Source organism: Scyliorhinus torazame, chromosome 6, assembly GCF_047496885.1.
Source record: "Scyliorhinus torazame isolate Kashiwa2021f chromosome 6, sScyTor2.1, whole genome shotgun sequence".
Classification (NCBI taxonomy): domain Eukaryota; kingdom Metazoa; phylum Chordata; class Chondrichthyes; order Carcharhiniformes; family Scyliorhinidae; genus Scyliorhinus; species Scyliorhinus torazame.
The window spans coordinates 154,038,662-154,057,094 of record NC_092712.1 but is presented as its reverse complement, the minus strand read 5'-3'; the positions used below and the strand labels follow the sequence as shown (position 1 = coordinate 154,057,094).

At 50.6% G+C, this 18,433-nt stretch overlaps 1 protein-coding gene across 9 annotated transcripts in view; it reads right to left on the bottom strand.

The window, feature by feature from the left end:
* LOC140425083 (uncharacterized) overlaps positions 1–18,433 on the bottom strand; it is a 137,750-nt gene that overhangs the window by 82,973 nt on the left and 36,344 nt on the right. The gene's annotated exons all lie outside the window — the stretch shown is intronic.

Below are 18,433 nucleotides of genomic sequence, written 5' to 3'. Positions count from 1 at the left end.
GCTTCCCTGGTAGCCCGGAGGCGTATATTGCTGGTGTGGAGAGACTCAAAGCCCCCAAAATCGGAGACCTGGCAGGTTTCCTCTGCCTGGAGAAAATTAAGTTCACCGTGAGAGGGTTTCAGCTGGGGTTCGCCCGGAGGTGGCTACCATTCGTCAACTTTCTCGCAGGGAACTAATCGTCAGCAGAATGGGGGGGGGGGGGATATACTTCTCATGTTATTTATATTGTTGATTTTGTTGCTGTTAAAATGCCAAAGAAAATACCTTAATAAAATGTTTATGAAAAGAAAACTGGCCATATTCCACTAAGATCCGCATAATCTCCCCCATTCCCCCCAACGTGTCGGAAATATGTAGGAGTAGGTCGTCTGCATATAGCGAGATCCTGCGTTCGATTCCCCCCTGGACTAGACCCTTCCCGTCCTTTGACGCTCTCAGCTCCATCGCCAATGTCTCTATAGCAAAGGCAGAGTGGGGAGAGGGGACATCCTTGCCTTATCCCCCGGTGCAATCTAAAATATAGTCTGAGCTCACACGGTTCATCTGCACGCTCGCCGCCAGTGCCTGGTACATCAACCAAACCCAGTCAATGAAGCCCTGCCCAAACCGTCCCAGGACCTCCCACAGATATTTCCATTCCACCTGTTCGAAGGCCTTCTCCGCGTCCCTCCTCTCGGAGAGCATCATGATCACATTCAGGAACCTTCCAACATTCGCCATTAACTGCCTACCCTTAACAAATCACGTCTGGCTTCCCCTATCACCCCCGGAACAGTCCTCTATCCTCAAGGCCAGGATTTTGGCCAACAATTTGGCATCAACATTTAATCGGGAGATTGGTCTGCATGACCCACATTGCTCTGGGTCCTTCTCCCGCTTCAGGATCAATGAAATCGAAGCCTGTGACATTGTTGGGGGAAGAACACCACGCTCCCTTGCCTCATTAAGTGCCCTCACCAGCAGCGGGCCTAGCACCCCAGAGAAGGTCTTGTAAAATTCCACTGGGTAGCCGTCCGATCCCAGGGCCTTACCCAACTGCATGGCCTCCAATCCCTCAAGTATTTCCTCAATCTCGATCGGGGCTCCCAGACCCTTCACCAACCCTTCCTCCACCTTTGGAAACTTCAACCTTTCCAAAGGCTGCCTTATTCCCTCTACTCCAGCTGGGGCCTCGGACTCATACAACGGACTGTAAAATTCCTTGAACACCCCATTCGCCCCTGCTGGGTCCAGTACAGTGTTTCCTCCTCTGACCTTCACTCTGGCCACCTCCCTTTTCCTTAGCTGGTGTGCTAGCATCCTACTGTCCTTCTCACCATACTCGTATATCGCCGCTCTCGCCTTCCTCAACTGCTCCACTGCCTTCCCTGTCGATAACAGCCCAAACTCCATCTGCAGCTTCTGCCACTCCAACAACCCTGTCATCCACCGAAAGTAATTCCCCAACGAACCTATCCATCTCTGCCCATTCCACCTTCTCCCTATGAGCCCGTATTGAAATGAGCTGCCCCCTCACCACCGTCTTCAGCGCTTCCCACACCGTTGCTGCCGAAACTTCCCCCATATCATTTATCTCCAAATAATTCTGGATGGCCTCCCCCACCTGTCCGCACACCCCCTCATCTGCTAACAGTCCTTCATCCAGTCTCCATTGGGGGCGCTGACCCCCTCCTTGCTCACTCGTAAGTCCACCCAGTGTGGGGCATGGTCTGACACAACAATTGACGAATACTCGGCCTCCACCACTCCCGCCAGCAAAGCTTGTTCAAACAAAATTATTCAATCCGGGAGTACACTTTTGTGAACCTGGGAGAAAAAAGAAAACTCCTTCGCTCTTGGCCGTCCAAACCGACGCGGATCTATCCCCCCCCCGCCCCGCGGCTGGCACCCTCCCTGTCCTTGAACTTGACCGATCTAACCTCTGTTCAACCACCGTATTAAAAGTCCCCTCCCTTGATCAACCTAATTGAATCCAGATCCAGGATCTTGTCCAATACCCGCATCATAAACTCCGTGTCATCCCAGTTTGATGCGTAAATATTTACTAAGACCACTGACATCCCCTCCAACTTCCCACTTACCATAACATACCTACCCCCCCGAATCCGCCACTATGTTCCCTACCGCAAATGAAACCCACTTATTAATCAATATTGCAACCCCCCCGTTTTCGAATCTAGCCATGAAATACCTGCCCAACCCAACCCTTCCTCAGCCTAGTCTGATCCACTACCCTCAGTTGCGTCTCTTGTAACATTGCCACAACTGCCTTCAGCCTCTTCAGATGCGCGAACACAGGAGCCCTCTTCACCATTCAGCCCACTCACTTTCCATGTAATCAGCCTGGTCGGCCGATCAACCATCACCCTTCTTAGGTCGCCGCCGGCCCGCGTCCCGCTCCTCCACAGGCCCGCCCTCGGGTGTCCACTGTCATCAACCTCCCACGTGTTTCTCAGTGCCAATCCCTACCCTATCAGAATAACAGTTCCCCCCGCTCACTCCCTCCCCTAAACAAAACACTCCCAAGCCCCCATAACAAATGTCACATGCTCACCCTCCCACTGCGCTGCTGTGAGCTAGCCTGGTAGCCCTCGCTCATGCCGCCAAGCATTCTCACCCCACCCCACTTCTCAACCTCTCTTCCCCCACCCCCCTGCTCGAACAACATATGCAAATTACAATCCCCAACAAACACAAAGAAGAAAATTCCACCCAACATCCCCCAATTAGAACAAAGTTATCCCACATACAACATTGAGCAACTGCCCAAAACCTGGTACAAAACCAACACATACAAAATCCAAAAATAAAATAAATTTAGCAGCACAAGTACAGAATTACCTGTCCCCAAGTTTAATGTCCTTCATCTCCTGCCAGTCCCCGTCGTTCACAAAGTTCATCGCCTCCTCCGACGATGCAAAATATAGAGTTCTTGACCTTCATAGGTGACCCACAAACGAGCTGGGTACAGCACGCCGAACTTGACCGCCTTCCTAAAGAGGGCCGATTTTACTTGGTTGAAGCTTGCCCTTCTCTCAGCCAGTTCCGCACCCAAGTCCTGGTAAATGCGCAGCTCATTGTCCTCCCAATTGCAGCTCCTCGTCTGCCTGGCCCACCTCCAGATCTGTTCCTTGTCCAGGAACCGGTGCAATCGCACCACCATCGCACTCGGTGGCTTTCATCCACGGCTTCCTCGCAAACGCTCCATGCGCCCTGTCCATCCCCAAGGGCCGAGTAAACACACCTACACCCATCAGCTTCTCGAACATACGCGCCACGTATGCCCCTGCGTCCGATCAATACCATCCGGGAGACCAACGATCCTCAGGCACTGCCTGCGCGACCGGTTCTCCAAATCCTCCACCTTCTCTCGCAGCCTTTTCTGGAGGTCCCTCATCAGCCCATCTCCGCCTCCATTGCGGTTAGCTGGTCATCGTGCTCAGCTACCGCCTCTTCCACGTTCTTAATAGCCTGTCCCTCGGCTTCCAATCTTTGCTTCACCTGGTCAATTCCCATCATAATCGGGTCCAGGTACTCTTGCCTTTGCTTGGCAAAGCTCTCCTGGAGGAAGTTCACCAGCTGCTCCGTTGACCACTGGGCTGGCAATCCCAGTCCCTGAGCCTCCGCCATGTTTTCCTGTGCCGCTGACTCCACTCCCTTTTTTTGTCGAACAATGTCTTCTTTGCAGATCATTTCTGGTCTACGACTCCATAAACTGGTAGGGAATTCTTCACCCGCCTCCAATTTAACCAAATCCCCCAAACGTTGGGGAAAAAGGTCCCAAAAGTCCACCACGTGCGGGAACTACCAAATAAGCGACTTCTCACTCCATGGCCGCTCCGAAAGACCATGAATAAGTGTTTTCTAACTTCCCGTGAATGGCTTAGCACGGATTTCAACGTTATGTCTCCTTATTCCAAAGTCTCCCATCAGCTAAAATGGTTCATATCTGACTCATTAATTCCCATGAACGAAAAGACGAAAAACTGGTATTTAATCACACCCTAACATTCAATCCAGGAAATACAAATTGAATTTATATAAATGCTCCTCATAATTAAGCTCTTGGGAGCATCAGCAACATTCTAGTGAATTTACACTGCACCTCCCTTGCATATCCTCTCTTAAGGTGTAATACCCTGAACAGTGCACATATTGCAGATGCGGTCAAAATAGAGCTTTGCACAGCTGAAGCAAAACTGTTCCCCTCCCTTATATTCTCTCTCCTTAGTTATAGAATCAGAGAATTTACAGAGCAGAAGGAGGCCATTCGGCCCATCGAGTTGCACCGACTCTTGGAAAGAGCACCCTACCCAAGCCCACACCACCACCCTATCTCCATAACCCAGTAACCCCACTCAACCAACACTCAGGACACTTTTGGACACTAGGGGCAATTTTGGACACTAAGGGCAATTTTGGAGACTAAGGGCAATTTATCATGGCCAATCCACCTAACCTGCACATCTTTGGACTGTGGGAGGAAACCGGAGCACCCGGAGGAAACCCACGCACACACAGGGTGAACGTGCAGACTCAGCACAGTGACCCAGCCGGGAATCGAACCTGGGACCCTGGAGCTGTGAAGCAATTGTGCTAACCACTATGCTACTGTGCTGCCCTATATAACGGTTAACATTCCATTAAACTTGTTGATCGTCTTGTAACAGATGACAACATTTTAGTGATTAGTGGACATGGATCCCAAAATCTCTTGGGGACCATTACAGTTCCTAGTTCGTCACTATTTAACAACTCGTATTGATCATATTTTTGATCCAAAATGGGTGGCCCCAATTACCTGCATTGAAATCCATCTTTCACAGTTTCAGCTACTCATTTAAGCTATTGTTATGAATAATTGCTTGGCAGTACAGAACTTGAGCATTGCTGAAAGACATTTTGTCGAAGCTTTTCATCTTGCATTCATCAGGACCATCACAAGAATACCAATGTTGGGGAAACAACAGCGTTGTACTGTTTGTGAAAGAATACTGGCTAGCAGCAGCATTGCCATGGAGAATGCACTAGTTAACAGTGAATACCAGACTTCCGGTTACGGCAATCATAGAATCATAGATCATAGAAGTTTACAGCATGGAAACAGGCCCTTCGGCCCAACCAGTCCATGCCGCCCAGTTTTTTACCATTAAGCTAGTCCCAGTTGCCCGCACTTGGCCCATAACCCTCTATACCCATCTTACCCATGTAACCATCTAAATGCTTTTTGAAAGACACAATTGTACCCGCTTCTACTACTACCTCTGGCAGCCCATTCCAGACACTCACTACCCTCTGAGTGAAGAAATTGCCCCTCTGGGCCCTTCTGAATCTCTCCCCTCTCACCTTAAACCTATGCCCTCTAGTTTTAGACTCCCCTACCTTTGGGAAAAGATGTTGACTATCTACCTTATCTATGCCCCTCATTATTTTATAGACCTCTATAAGATCACCCCTAAGCCTCCTACGCTCCAGGGAAAAAAGTCCCAGTCTATCCAGCCTCTCCTTATAACTCAAACCATCAAGTCCCGGCAACATCCTAGTAAATCTTTTCTGCACTCTTTCTAGTTTAATAATATCCTTTCTATAATAGGGTGACCAGAACTGCACACAGTATTCCAAGTGTGGCCGTACCAATGTCTTGTACAACTTCAACAAGACGTCCCAACTCCTATATTCAATGTTCTGACCAATGAAACCAAGCATGCCGAATGCCTTCTTCACCACCCTGTCCACCTGCGACTCCACCTTCAAGGAGCTATGAACCTGTACTCCAGCTAAGCCGCACGTTTCGGCGGCTCCAGCTTGAACGGACCTTCGGGCTCTTTTTAAGAGCCCCAACGGGAAATTTTTTCGGGACGAAACCCGGTGTGGGGTGAGACAACAGGGAGTCCCCCCCAACGAAAAAGAAAAATATCGGCGGTGGCGGCCAGATCGCGAAGAATCCTCGAGGACAGGGGCAGTAGGAAAAAGGAGCAAGATGGCGGCGGAGGGAGCCCAGGCGACATTGTGGCCGGACCAAGACGAATTTTTGAGGCGGCGTGTGGAGCTGCTTAAGAAGGAGGTGTTGGCCCCGATGCTACAAGCAATTGAGGGGCTGAAGGAGACACAAAGGACCCAGGAGATGGAGCTCCGCGTGGTGGAGCAGAAGGTGACGGACAACGAGGACGAGATCCTGGGCCTGGCGGTCAAAATGCAGACGCAGGAGGCGCTCCACAAAAAGTGCATTGAAAGGATTGAAGTCCTAGAAAACAGATCACGGAGAAAGAACCTTCGGATCCTGGGTCTCCCCGAGGGAGTGGAAGGAGCAGACGGCGGGGCTTACGTGAGCACGATGCTACGCTCGCTAATGGGAGCAGAGGCCCCCTCGGGCCCCTTGGAAGTGGAAGGGGCCCATCGGGTCCCTGCGAGGAGACCAAAGGCGGGAGAACCACCTAGGACGACGATCGTGTGATTTCATCGCTTCAATGACAGACAGGTGGTTCTGAGATGGGCCAAAAAGGTACGGAGTAGTAGATGGGAGAATGCGGTGGTACGGGTGTACCAGGATTGGAGTGCGGAGGTGGCGAGAAGGAGGACGAGTTTTAATCGAGCCAAGGAGGTGCTACACAAGGTGAAGTTCGGGATGTTGCAGCCGGCGCGACTGTGGGTCACGCACCAGGACAGGCATCACTACTTCGAAACGGCGGAAGAAGCATGGATCTTCATTAAAAACGAGAAACTGGATCAGAACTGAGGGACTGATGTTGGAGGGGAAACGACAATGCTGATGCATATAGAGATGTAAATTGGGGAGGGGGGGACCACTGAGAAATGTGGGCGCCGGCAGGGGGGGGGGGAAAGAGACATAGGCGGGGGATGGGGAATGGGAGTGGGGCGGCAGAGGGAGCTGCGCCACGAGGGGCGGGACGGCTCGAGAGAACACAAGCCTTATTGTTCTTGTTCCCGTGCCAGAAAGATGATGGCGGGAAGATAGGCGCAAGGTAGATGGGAGTTTCCCACACGGGGGGGGGGGGGGGGTCAAGGAGAGAGCGGGAGAAGCCAGGGTCAGTTGAAGTCAGCTGACTTTCGGAAGCAATATGGGGGGAGTAAGCATGCTAGATGGGGATCTTGGGGGGGGGGGGGGGGGGGGGGGGGGGGGAAAGAGGAGAATAACTGGGTTGCTGCTGCAGAGATCGAAGAGGAGCTGGTAAAAGAAAATGTGGTCGGGACGGGAATGCGCCGCCTGGGGAACGGGTGGGTTTGCGGAACCGGGACGTGGGACTGGCCCAGAGAGGGTGATGGCTAGTCGACAGGGGAGGGGGGGCAGGCAGCCCCCCAGTTCGGCTGATCACGTGGAACGTGAGAGGCCTAAATGGGCCGATTAAGAGGGCCCAAGTGTTCGCGCACTTGAAAGGACTGAGGGCAGACGTGGCCATCAGGCTTCAGGAGACGCACCTGAAGGTGGCGGACCAAGTTAGGTTAAGGAAAGGATGGGTGGGACAGGTGTTCCACTCAGCCCTGGATGCAAAGAACAGAGGGGTGGCCATACTGGTGGGGAAACAGGTGACATTCGAGGCTAGGAACATTGTAGCAGACAGCGGAGGCAGATATGTGATGGTGAGTGGCAGATTGCAGGGAATGGGGGTCGTGTTGGTTAACGTATATGCCCCAAATTGGGATGATGCGGGATTTATGAAGCAGATGCTGGGACGTATCCCGGACCTGGAGGTAGGAAACCTGATAATGGGGGGAGGACGACTTCAACACCGTGTTGGACCCAGGGTTAGATAGATCCAGATCTAAGACCGGAAAAAGGCCAGAGGCGGCCAAGGTGCTTAGGGGGTTTATGGACCAAATGGGGGGAGTGGATCCGTGGCGATTTGTTAGGCCGATGGCCAAGGAGTTCTCCTTCTTCTCCCATGTTCACAAGGTGTACTCCCGGATAGATTTATTTATTTTGGGAAGGTCACCGATCTCGAGGGTGGAAGGAACGGAGTACTCAGCTATAGCTGTTTCAGATCATGCCCCACACTGGGTGGACCTGGAATTAGGAGAGGAGAGGGAGCAGCGTTCACTCTGGCGACTGGATGTGGGATTACTGGCGGATGAGAGAGTCTGTGGAAGGGTGCGGGGATGTATCGAGAGGTGCCTGGAGGCCAATGACGACGGGGAGGTCCGAGTGGGAGTAGTATGGGAAGCACTAAAGGCGGTGGTCAGAGGAGAGCTGATCTCCAGCAGGGCCCACAAGGGGAAAATAGAGGCCAAGGAAAGGGAAAGACTACTGGGGGAGATTTTGAGGGTAGATAAAAAAAACATGCGGAGACCCCGGATGAAGGATTATACAGGGAGAGGCGACGACTCCAGACGGAGTTCAACCTGTTGGCCACAAGGAGGGCGGAGGCACAGTGGAGGAAGGCACAGGGGATGAGATATGAATATGGGGAAAAGGCGAGTCGCCTGTTGGCCCATCAGCTGCGAAAGAGGACAGCGGCGAGGGAGATAGGGGGAATTAGGGATGAAATGGGAGCCACGGTGCGGAGAGCAGGGCAGATAAATGAGGTGTTTAAGACCTTCTACGAGAGACTATATAGGTCCCAACCCCCGGAGGGAAACGAGGGGATGCGGCAGTTTTTGGACCAATTAAGGTTCCCGAGGGTGGAGGAGCAGGAGGTGGAAGGCCTGGGGGAGCCGATTGGGGTGGACGAGGTTACCAAGGGGCTGGGGAACATGCAGGCAGGGAAGGCCCCGGGACCAGATGGGTTCCCGGTGGAATTTTATAGAAAATATGTGGACGTGTTGGCCCCGCTGCTGGTAAGGACCTTTAATGAGGCCAGAGAAGGGGGGACCCTACCCCCGACAATGTCGGAGGTGACGATATCGCTAATCTTGAAGCGGGATAAAGATCCGCTGCAATGCGGGTCCTGTAGGCCTATCTCACTGCTAAATGTGGACGCCAAGTTGCTAGCAAAGGTGCTGGCAACGAGGATAGAGGATTGTGTCCCGGGGGTGGTGCACGAAGACCAGACAGGGTTCGTAAAGGGGAGACAACTAAATGTCAATGTGCGATGGCTATTAGGGGTGATAATGATGCCCCCAGCAGAGGGGGAGGCAGAGATAGTGGCGGCAATGGATGCAGAGAAGGCATTTGATAGGGTGGAGTGGGAGTATCTATGGTAGGTGCTGAGGAGGTTCGGGGACGGGTTTGTCAGATGGGTTAAACTCTTCTATGGGGCCCCAACGGCAAGTGTGGTCACAGGTCGGAGTATTTTCGACTACACAGGGGAACAAGACAGGGATGCCCGTTGTCCCCATTACTGTTCGCGCTGGCAATTGAACCACTGGCCATAGCGCTGAGAGACTCCAGAAAATGGAGAGGGGTGATTAGAGGGGGAGAGGAACACCGAGTGTCACTCTACGCGGATGACCTACTGCTGTATGTGACGGACCCAGTGGGGGGGATAACAGAGGTCATGCAGATATTGAGGGAGTTTGGAGATTTCTCTTAACATGGGAAAGAGTGTACTTTTTGTGATACACCCTGGGGATCAGAGTAGAGGGATAGATGGCCTACCACTAAGGAGAGTGGAAAGAAACTTCCGACACCTGGGGATTCAGATAGCCAGGAGCTGGGGAACCTTACACAGATTCAATCTGACACGGTTGGTGGAACAAATGGAAGAGGATTTCAAAAGGTGGGACATGCAGCCGCTGTCATTGGCGGGCAGAGTGCAGGCAATTAAGATGATGGTCCTCCCGAGGTTCCTATTTGTGTTCCAATGTCTCCCTATACTGATCACTGAGGCCTTCTTTAAAAAAATAGATGGGAGCATCACGAGCTTCGTGTGGGCAGGGAAGGCCCCAAGGGTAAGGAGGGGGTTTCTACAACGTAGCAGAGACAGAGGGGGACTGGCGTTGCCGAATTTGGGCGACTACTACTGGGCCGCCAACGTGGCGATGATTCGTAAATGGATGATGGAGGGAGAGGGAGCGGCGTGGAAAAGGTTGGAGATGAAGTCCTGCAAAGGGACAAGTTTAAAAGCGATGGTGACGGCGCCACTACCGCTCTCCCCAAAATTTTTTACCACAAACCTAGTGGTGGCGGCAACATTAAGTATCTGGGGGCAATGGAGGTGACAGAGGGGTGTGCTGGGAGCCTTGGCGTGGTCCCCGATCAGGAACAACCATAGGTTTGCCCCAGGGAGGCTGGACGGAGGATTCCAGAGCTGGCATCGGGTAGGAATCAGGAGAGTGGGAGATTTATTTATAGACGGGACGTTTGCGAGCTTGGGAGCGCTGGAGGAAAAGTATGAGCTGCCCCGGGGAAATTTCTTTAGATATATGCAGGTGAGAGCATTCACAAAACAACTGGTGAGGGAATTTCCACTGCTCCCGACACAAGGGATCCAGGACAGGGTGCTTTCGGGGTGTGGGTCGGGGAGGGCAAAGTGTCAGAGATATACCGGGAGATGAAAGAGGGGGAGGAGCTGGTGGGCGAACTGAAGGGAAAATGGGAAGAGGAGCTCGGGGAGGAAATTGAGGAGAGTTTGTGGGCTGTTGCCCTAAGCAGGGTAAATTCCTCTTCCTCGTGTGCCAGGCTTAGCCTGATCCAATTTAAGGTGCTGCATAGAGCACACATAACGGGAGCAAGGTTGAGCAGGTTCTTCGGAGTGGAGGACAAGTGTGGGAGGTGCGGGGGAAGCCCGGCGAACCACACATGTTTTGGTTGTGTCCGGCACTGGAGGGGTATTGGAGGGGAGTGACCTCGAAGGTGGTGAAGGTCCGGGTCAAGCCAGGCTGGGGGTTAGCTATATTTGGAGTAGCGGATGAGCCGGGCGAAAGAGGCCGATGTCGTGGCCTTTGCGTCCCTAGTAGCCCGGCGTAGGATTTTACTCATGTGGAAGGAAGCAAAACCCCCCGGACTGGAGGCCTGGATAAACGATATGGCGGGGTTCATAAAACTAGCGCAGATGAAGTTTGCGCTGAGAGGATAGGCACAAGGGTTCACCAGACGGTGGCAACCATTCCTCGACTATCTAGCGGAACATTAGGGGGAAGATAGATGGCCAGCAGCAGCAACCCCGGGGGGGGGGGGGGGGGGCGCAAATTGTTTGGGTTTTTGGAGGGGGGAGAGGAAGCAGGGGGCGGGGGGGGGGGGGGGGGGAGGGGGAGAGAGAGAGTATTACTTTGTGTTATTTGGTTAGTTTACCATGTTAGTTAAACAATGTTATTTTGCAGTTGTCATGTTACCTTTTTTTTTTGATTTGTAAAGGAAAAAATTGTGTTTGAAAACTTTAATAAAATATATTTTTTTTAAAAAACAGTGAATACCAGTTATTTGCCAAGCATTGTGAAATTTCAACCAGACAGCTCGACTCCGATTTGTCATGGCATTGCCCTGTGGAATGAACCAGCAAATGCGTATCGCTTAATTTGTTCAGCTGAAACAGTTATAATATGTATACATGTTCTTAGCAAATGTTGTCCAATCACAGATCACATTTAATGTTGGAAACAGGACTTCCAGTTGCAGCCATGGAGTGAGTGATCGCACAGAACCAGTTGCAGCCATGGAGTGAGCGATCGCACAGAAGGTGGCTCCTGCCTGGAGTTAGATTCTTTGAACCTTCTGCCCGCTTAGCAGGACAGTAACAGGTGGAAAAAGTGGGATAACTAAAGTAAAGTATTCTCCTTTGGTGGAGAATGTCGAATGGGTACGAGGCAAAGAGTGTGTCAATTAGGGGCACTCTTCAGACCAGGACACGTGTGGCGTAGCGACAAAATTATGGCAGAGGGACCTATGGCATTGTTGTCCGCAAAATGGTCGACGGAGCAGTTGGTTTAATATTTTGCAGCTAAATTTTAAAAACAGAGACAGGCAGCCTCGAAGGACCTGGTGAGGGTGGCAGAGCTGATTCAGGATGCCCTGCAGAGAGTGGAGCAGAGGCTGGAGGCGCACAGTGCATCGATCCAAAAGGTGGAGGGGCAGCGACTGATCACAAAGATCAGTTTGCCTTGGTGGAGGCAGAAATGCTGATGATGCCGGATGATCAGAAAAACCTGCGGGAGAAGGTTGATGACTGAGAGAACCACACAAGGAGGCAGAACCCGAGGATCGTGGGACTGCCTGAGGGTATGAGGGAACAAGGACCACTGAATATGTTGCCAAGATGTTTGAGAAGCTGGTGGGGGAGGGGATCTTCAACTGCCCTCCAGAGGTGGACCAGGTACACTGGTCATTGAAGAGGAAGCTGAGAGGAAGGAGCTGCTGCGGGCATTCATCGTGAGGCTACATTGGGACATGGAAAGGGTCCGGAGGTGGACAAACAAGACATGGGAATGATCCTGGGAAGACCACATGGTCCTTATTTCCCAGGACTTGGGAGCAGAGCTGACCAAGTGAAAGGTCGGGTTCAATAAGGCCGTGGCCCTATTCAGGAACAAGGCGCAGTTTGGGATGATGTATCCTGCCCACCTGTGGGTCACACATGGGAGAAATGTTTATTATTTAGATATGCCAGAGGAGGAGAGTAACCTTTTTCGGGACAATGGACAAGGGGGTGTTTGAAGACTTTGGGTACGGGATGGGAACCAAGAAGCTTGGTGCGATGCAGGGAGAGGGGGGGCTTTGTTATAAAGGCAGTATGTTCTTTGCCTCAAGTTGTTGGGGGGGGGGGGGTCACCCTGCTAGCAAGCATGAGTTGTGGGGGGTTGGTGGGGTGTTTCATTGCTTTTGACTTGGGTTGTGATGGTGTGTTTGGGGGTGGTGGAGGATCTGATTAGGATGGGGTAAGGGGCGGGGAGAGTTGTGGATGTTGAAGGTTTCTTTTTGAGGTGATGGTTGGAGGGGGATAGCTGCGGCCATCTTGAGGGGACCCAGGTGGTGCCTGAGACAGGGGCCTGGGGCAGTCAACTGAAACTTGGATATGGCCAATTGGGTGGGGAGGGTCTTTGGCGCCCCCCCCCCGCCCAGATTGGTCTCATGGCATGTTAGCGGACTGAACTGGGCCGACCGAGGTCCCGTGTTTTTGTTTATTTAAAGAGCTTGAAGGTAGATGTGTTTATTATTTACCTCGGGGTTAAGGGTCACACAAGGTTGAGGAAAGGTTGTTTGAGGCAAGTGTTTCATTCAGGGTTGCATATGAAGACAAGGGGACCTGCGGTGTTAATTACCATGAGGGTGACATTCTCAGCAAATGGTATAGTGCGGGATACAGGGTGTAGGTAGATTATGGTGAGCGGGATATTAGAGGAAGCGCCCGTGGTGCTGGTGAATGTCTACGCCCCCAACTGGGACAATATGGATTTCATAAAGAAGATGTTGCCAAAGGGGGGGTTCCCAGCTATCGCAGTGGAGGCTGGATGGGGGTTGTTGGCCGACATGGGGGGGGGTTTCTTGCGAGAAGATAGGGGTGGCTATAGGCCTCCGTGTTGTGGGAGACTTTGAAGGCGGTAATTAGGGGGAAGCTCATTTCAACAAAGGCGCACACAGATAAGGTGGAGCGGCTGGAAATGCAAAGGGTGGCGGAGGCCATTTTAGCAGTGGATTGGAGGTACTCGCCGGCCACTGAGGACGGGCCATTGAAGGAGCGGAAGAAGCTCCAGATGGAGTTTGAGCTTTTGTCAATGGGGAAGGTGGTGGGGCAGATGTGCTGGGGTGTTACCAGGGGGCCAGGAGGCAGCAAAGGAGATTGGGAAGATAAGGGATTTGTGGGGACATGGTGGTCATTAAGCAAGGGACAGTGAATGGAGTGTTCAAGGCCTTCTACCGAGGACTGTACAGGTCAGAGCCCCTGGGAGGAGGGCCTTGGACATGAGGCGGCTTTGGGACAGCTTGGGTTTCCACAGTGGTGGAGGAGAGGAAGGTGCAGGGGCTGGACGCTCCAGTTGGGCTGGAGGAGGTGTACTGGGCCAAAGAATTCTGGGAAGGCCACAGATGGAGTCCCAGCAGAATTTTATGAAAGGTTCGCTACGGCCTCTCCTAGTCGAAATGTTTAATGATTCGGTTAACGAGGGAGAGCTTCCACCCACACTGGCAGAAGCATCAATTTTGCTTACTTTAAAGTAGGATAAAGATACAGGAGCTTGTGGGTTGTATCGCCCGATATTGCTTCTGAATGTACTTGATTGGGGCATTGCACACTTCAGTATGATGGCCTCAGCCTATTATTCTGATTTGGCAGTATAGCTCAGCATTCTTTGTTTCATTCTTGCTTCGAAAGACTCGCCATGGCAAGCACTGACTCCACCCATTCCCAGATCTCTCTCATCTCTTCCCTACCCCCATCAACATCTCTTGATAATTAATTCTCCTTTCTATCGTTCAAAGACATAGCATGATGGAGTTACTCAAATTGATATGAATTTGCCCTAAAGCGGAATGCAAATTCTGTGTCTGTCCTTTTCCAGTTCGTAACTGGCCCACCCCACTCCAAGTTTCAAATTGTAACTTGGAGCAGCTGATTGACTGTTGCGGGGAAAATTTACATCAGTGCATTGCGGTCACTGTATCCAGAAGAAGGTGTACCTGAGCAAGACAGCCTCCGTTTGTGGAGGAGCTGTTGTCAAGTGACAGTTAAACCCCAAAGACTTCTTCACTCTTTCCCTCCCTACCCCCTCCTCTAACCAAAAAAAAAAACAATCACTAAGGATCCCAGCCGAGTAAAGATCAAGAGGGAGACTCGAGGGCAGGTAGAAGTAGAAAGAAGTTAAACCGTGACTTCACAGCCAGCAGGTAAGTGATTGGCTGGTGACTGGTAAGTAGTTTTTCTTTTCCCAGAGGTGTTTTGATAAGGTACGGTTTTTCTATTTCTATTTTTTTTTTTAAAATCGTGTGATTGATACCAATTTTTCTTTCTCTTCCTTTTTCATTTAATTATTTGATATTATAGTTGGACTAAGTTAAGCTTAAGATTAAAAATGGCAGGAGATCTCAGACCAGTGTTATGCTCCTCTTGCTCAATGCGGGAGCTCAGGGACGTGGCTGATGTCCTTGGCTCCTTCACTTGCGGGAAGTGTGTCCAGCTGCAGCTCTTGTTAGACCGCATGACGGCTCTGGAGCTGCGGATGGACTCACTTTGGAGCATCCGCGATGCGGAGGTCATGGATAGCACGTTTAGCGAATTGGTCACACTACAGATTAGGATTGCTGAGGGAGAAAGGGAATGGATGACCAAAAGGCAGAGAAAAAGCAGGAACGCAGTGCAGGTGTCCCCTACGGTCATCTCTCTCCAAAACAGGTATACCGTTTTGGATACTGTTGGGGGAGATGGCTCACCAGGGGAAGGCAGCAGTAGCCAGGTTTATGGCACCATGGCTGGCTCTGCTGTACAGGAGGGTGGGAAAAAGATTGGAAGGGCTATAGTCATAGGGGATTCAATTGTAAGGGAAGTCGATAGGCGGTTCTGTGGTCGAAAACGAGACTCCCGAATGGTATGTTGCCTCCCAAGTGCACGGGTCAGGGATGTCTCAGATCGGCTGCAGAACATTCTGAAGGGGGAGGGTGAACAGCCAGTTGTCGTGGTGCATATAGGCACCAATGATATAGGTAAAGAACGGGAATTTAGGGAGTTAGGCGCCAAGCAGAATTTAGGGAGTTAGGAGCCAAGTTAAAAAGTCGGACCTCAGAGGTAGTAATCTCAGGATTGCTACCAGTGCCATGTGGTAGTCAGAGTAGAAATGAAAGAATAGGCAGGATGAATGTGTGGCTTGAGAGATTGGGGAGGGTTTAAACTAATGCGGTAGGGAGCTGGGAACCAAATGAGGTTAGTGGACAGTAAGGAGGTAGTAACTGAAGCCTGTAAGGATCTAGATCATGAAGTCAGCATGACTAAGGGGAAGAGTAGGCAGGGAGCAGATGATAAACACAAAGGGACTGGTGGTCTGAGGTGCATTTGTTTTAATGCAAGACATGTAGTAGGTAAGGCAGATGAACTTAGGGCTTGGATTAGTACCTAGCAGTATGATGTTATTGCTATTACTGAGACTTGGTTGAGGGAAGGGCATGATTGGCAACTAAACATCCCAGGATATCGATGCTTCAGGCCGGATAGAGAGTGAGGTAAAAGGGATGGAGGAGTTGCAATACTGATCAGAGAGGATATCACAGCTGTGCTGAAGGAGGGCACTGTGGAGGACTCGAACAGTGAGGCGATATGGGCAGAGCTCAGAAATAGGAAGGGTGCAGTAACAATGTTGAGGCTGTACTACAGACCTCCCAACAGTAATCATGAGATAGAGGGACAAATATGTAAACAGTTTATGGAAAGATGTAAGAGCAACATGGTGGTGGTGATAGGAGATTTTAATTTTCCCAACATTGACTGGGATACACCTAGTGTCAGAGGTCTAGATGGAGCAGAATTTGTAAGGAGCATCCAGGAGGGTTGTCTAGAGCAGTATTTAAGTAGTCCAACTCGGGAAGGGGCCATACTGGACCTGGTGTTGGGGAATGGGCCCGGCCAGGTGGTTGAAGTTTCAGTCGGGGATTACTTTGGGAATAATGATCACAATTCCGTAAGTTTTAAAATACTCATGTACAAAGACGAGAGTGGTCCTAAAGAGTGCTAAATTGGGGAAGGCCAACTATTTCAAAATTCGGCAGGAGGTGGGGAATGTGGATTGGGAGCAGCTGTTTGAAGGTAAATCCACATTTGATATGTGGGAGGCTTTTAAAGAGAGGTTGATTAGAGTGCAGGACAGACATGTCCCTGTGAAAATGAGGGATAGAAATAGCAAGGTTAGGGAACCATGGATGACAGGTGAAAGTGTGAGACTAGCTAAGATGAAAAAGGAAGCATACACAAGGTCTAGGCGACTGAAGACAGACAAAGCTTTGGAAGAATATCGGGAATGTAGGACCAATCTGAAACGAGGAATCAAGGGGGCTAAAAGGGGTCATGAAAAATCTTTAGCAAACAGGGTTAAGGAAAATCCCAAAGCCTTTTATTCATATACAAGGAGCAAGAGGGCAACTAAAGAAAAGGTTGGCCCACTCAAGGACAAAGGAGGAAACTTATGCGTGGAGTCAGAGAAAATGGGGGAGATTCTAAACGAGTACTTTGCACGGTATTCAGAGGAGGGGGACATGATGGATGTTCAGGTTAGGGATAGAGGTTTGTGGTAATCACCACTGTTGTACATATTAGAAGATGTGTGGTAAGACCCTGTACTACAGGTACGGGGATGGTCCCTCAGTATAAATATGTGTGCTCCCTATACAGCAGCCATTTCGCCAGCTGCTGTAGGAGGCCACACATCTTAGAATAATAAAGCCTCAGTTGTATTCAACTCTCGTCTCTGTGCAATTGATCGTGCATCAAGGTTTGATTAGTCTAGGTCAAGTCGGCATAAGGATGGAGGATGTGTTGGGTATTCTAAAAGGCATTAAGGTGGACAAGTTCCCAGGTTACTGAGGGAAGTGAGAGAGGAAATAGCTGGGGGTTTAACAGATATCTTTACAGCATCCTTGAACACGGGTGAGGTACCGGAGGACTGGAGAATTGCTAATGTTGTCCCCTTGTTTAAGAAGGGTAGCAGGGATAATCCAGGGAATTTAGACCGGTGAGCCTGACGTCAGTGGTAGGGAAGCTGAGGGATAGGATCTATTCCCATTTGGAAGAAAATGGGCTTATCAGTGATAGGCAACATGGTTTTGTGCAGGGTAGGTCATGTCTTACCAACTTAATAGAATTATTTGAGGAAGTGACGAAGTTGATTGATCAGGGAAGGGCTGTAGATGTCATATACATGAACTTCAGGATGGCATTTGACAAGGTTCCCCATGGTAGGCTGATGGAGAAAGTGAAGTCTCATGGGGTCCAGGGTGTACTAGTTAGATGGATAAAGAACTGGCTGGGCAACAGGAGACAGAGAGTAGCAGTGGAAGGGTGTTACTCAAAATGGAGAACTGTGACCAGTGGTGTTCCACAGGGATCAGTGCTGGGACCACTGTTGTTTGTGATATACATAAATGATCTGAAGGAAGGTATAGGTGATCTGATTAGCAAGTTTGCAGATGACACTAAGATTGGTGGAGTAGCAGATAGTGAAGGGGACGGTCAGAGATAACAGCAGAATATAGATAGATTGGAGAGTTGGGCAGAGAAATGGCAGTTCAATCCGGGCAAATGCAAGGTGATGCATTTTGGAAGATCCAATTCAAGAGAGAACTATACAGTAAATGAAAAAGCCCTGGGGAAAATTGATGTACAGAGAGATCTGGGTGTTCAGTTCCATTGGACCCTGAAGGTGGCTGCGCAGGTCAATAGAGTGGTCAAGAAGGCATACGGCATCCTTTCCTTCATCAGAAGGGGTATTCAGTACAAGAGCTGGCAGGTCATGTTACAGTTGTATAAGACTTTGGTTCGGCCACATTTGGAATACTGCGTACAGTTCTGGTCGCCACATGACCAAAAGGATGTGGATGCTTTGGAGAAGGTGCAGAGGAGGTTCA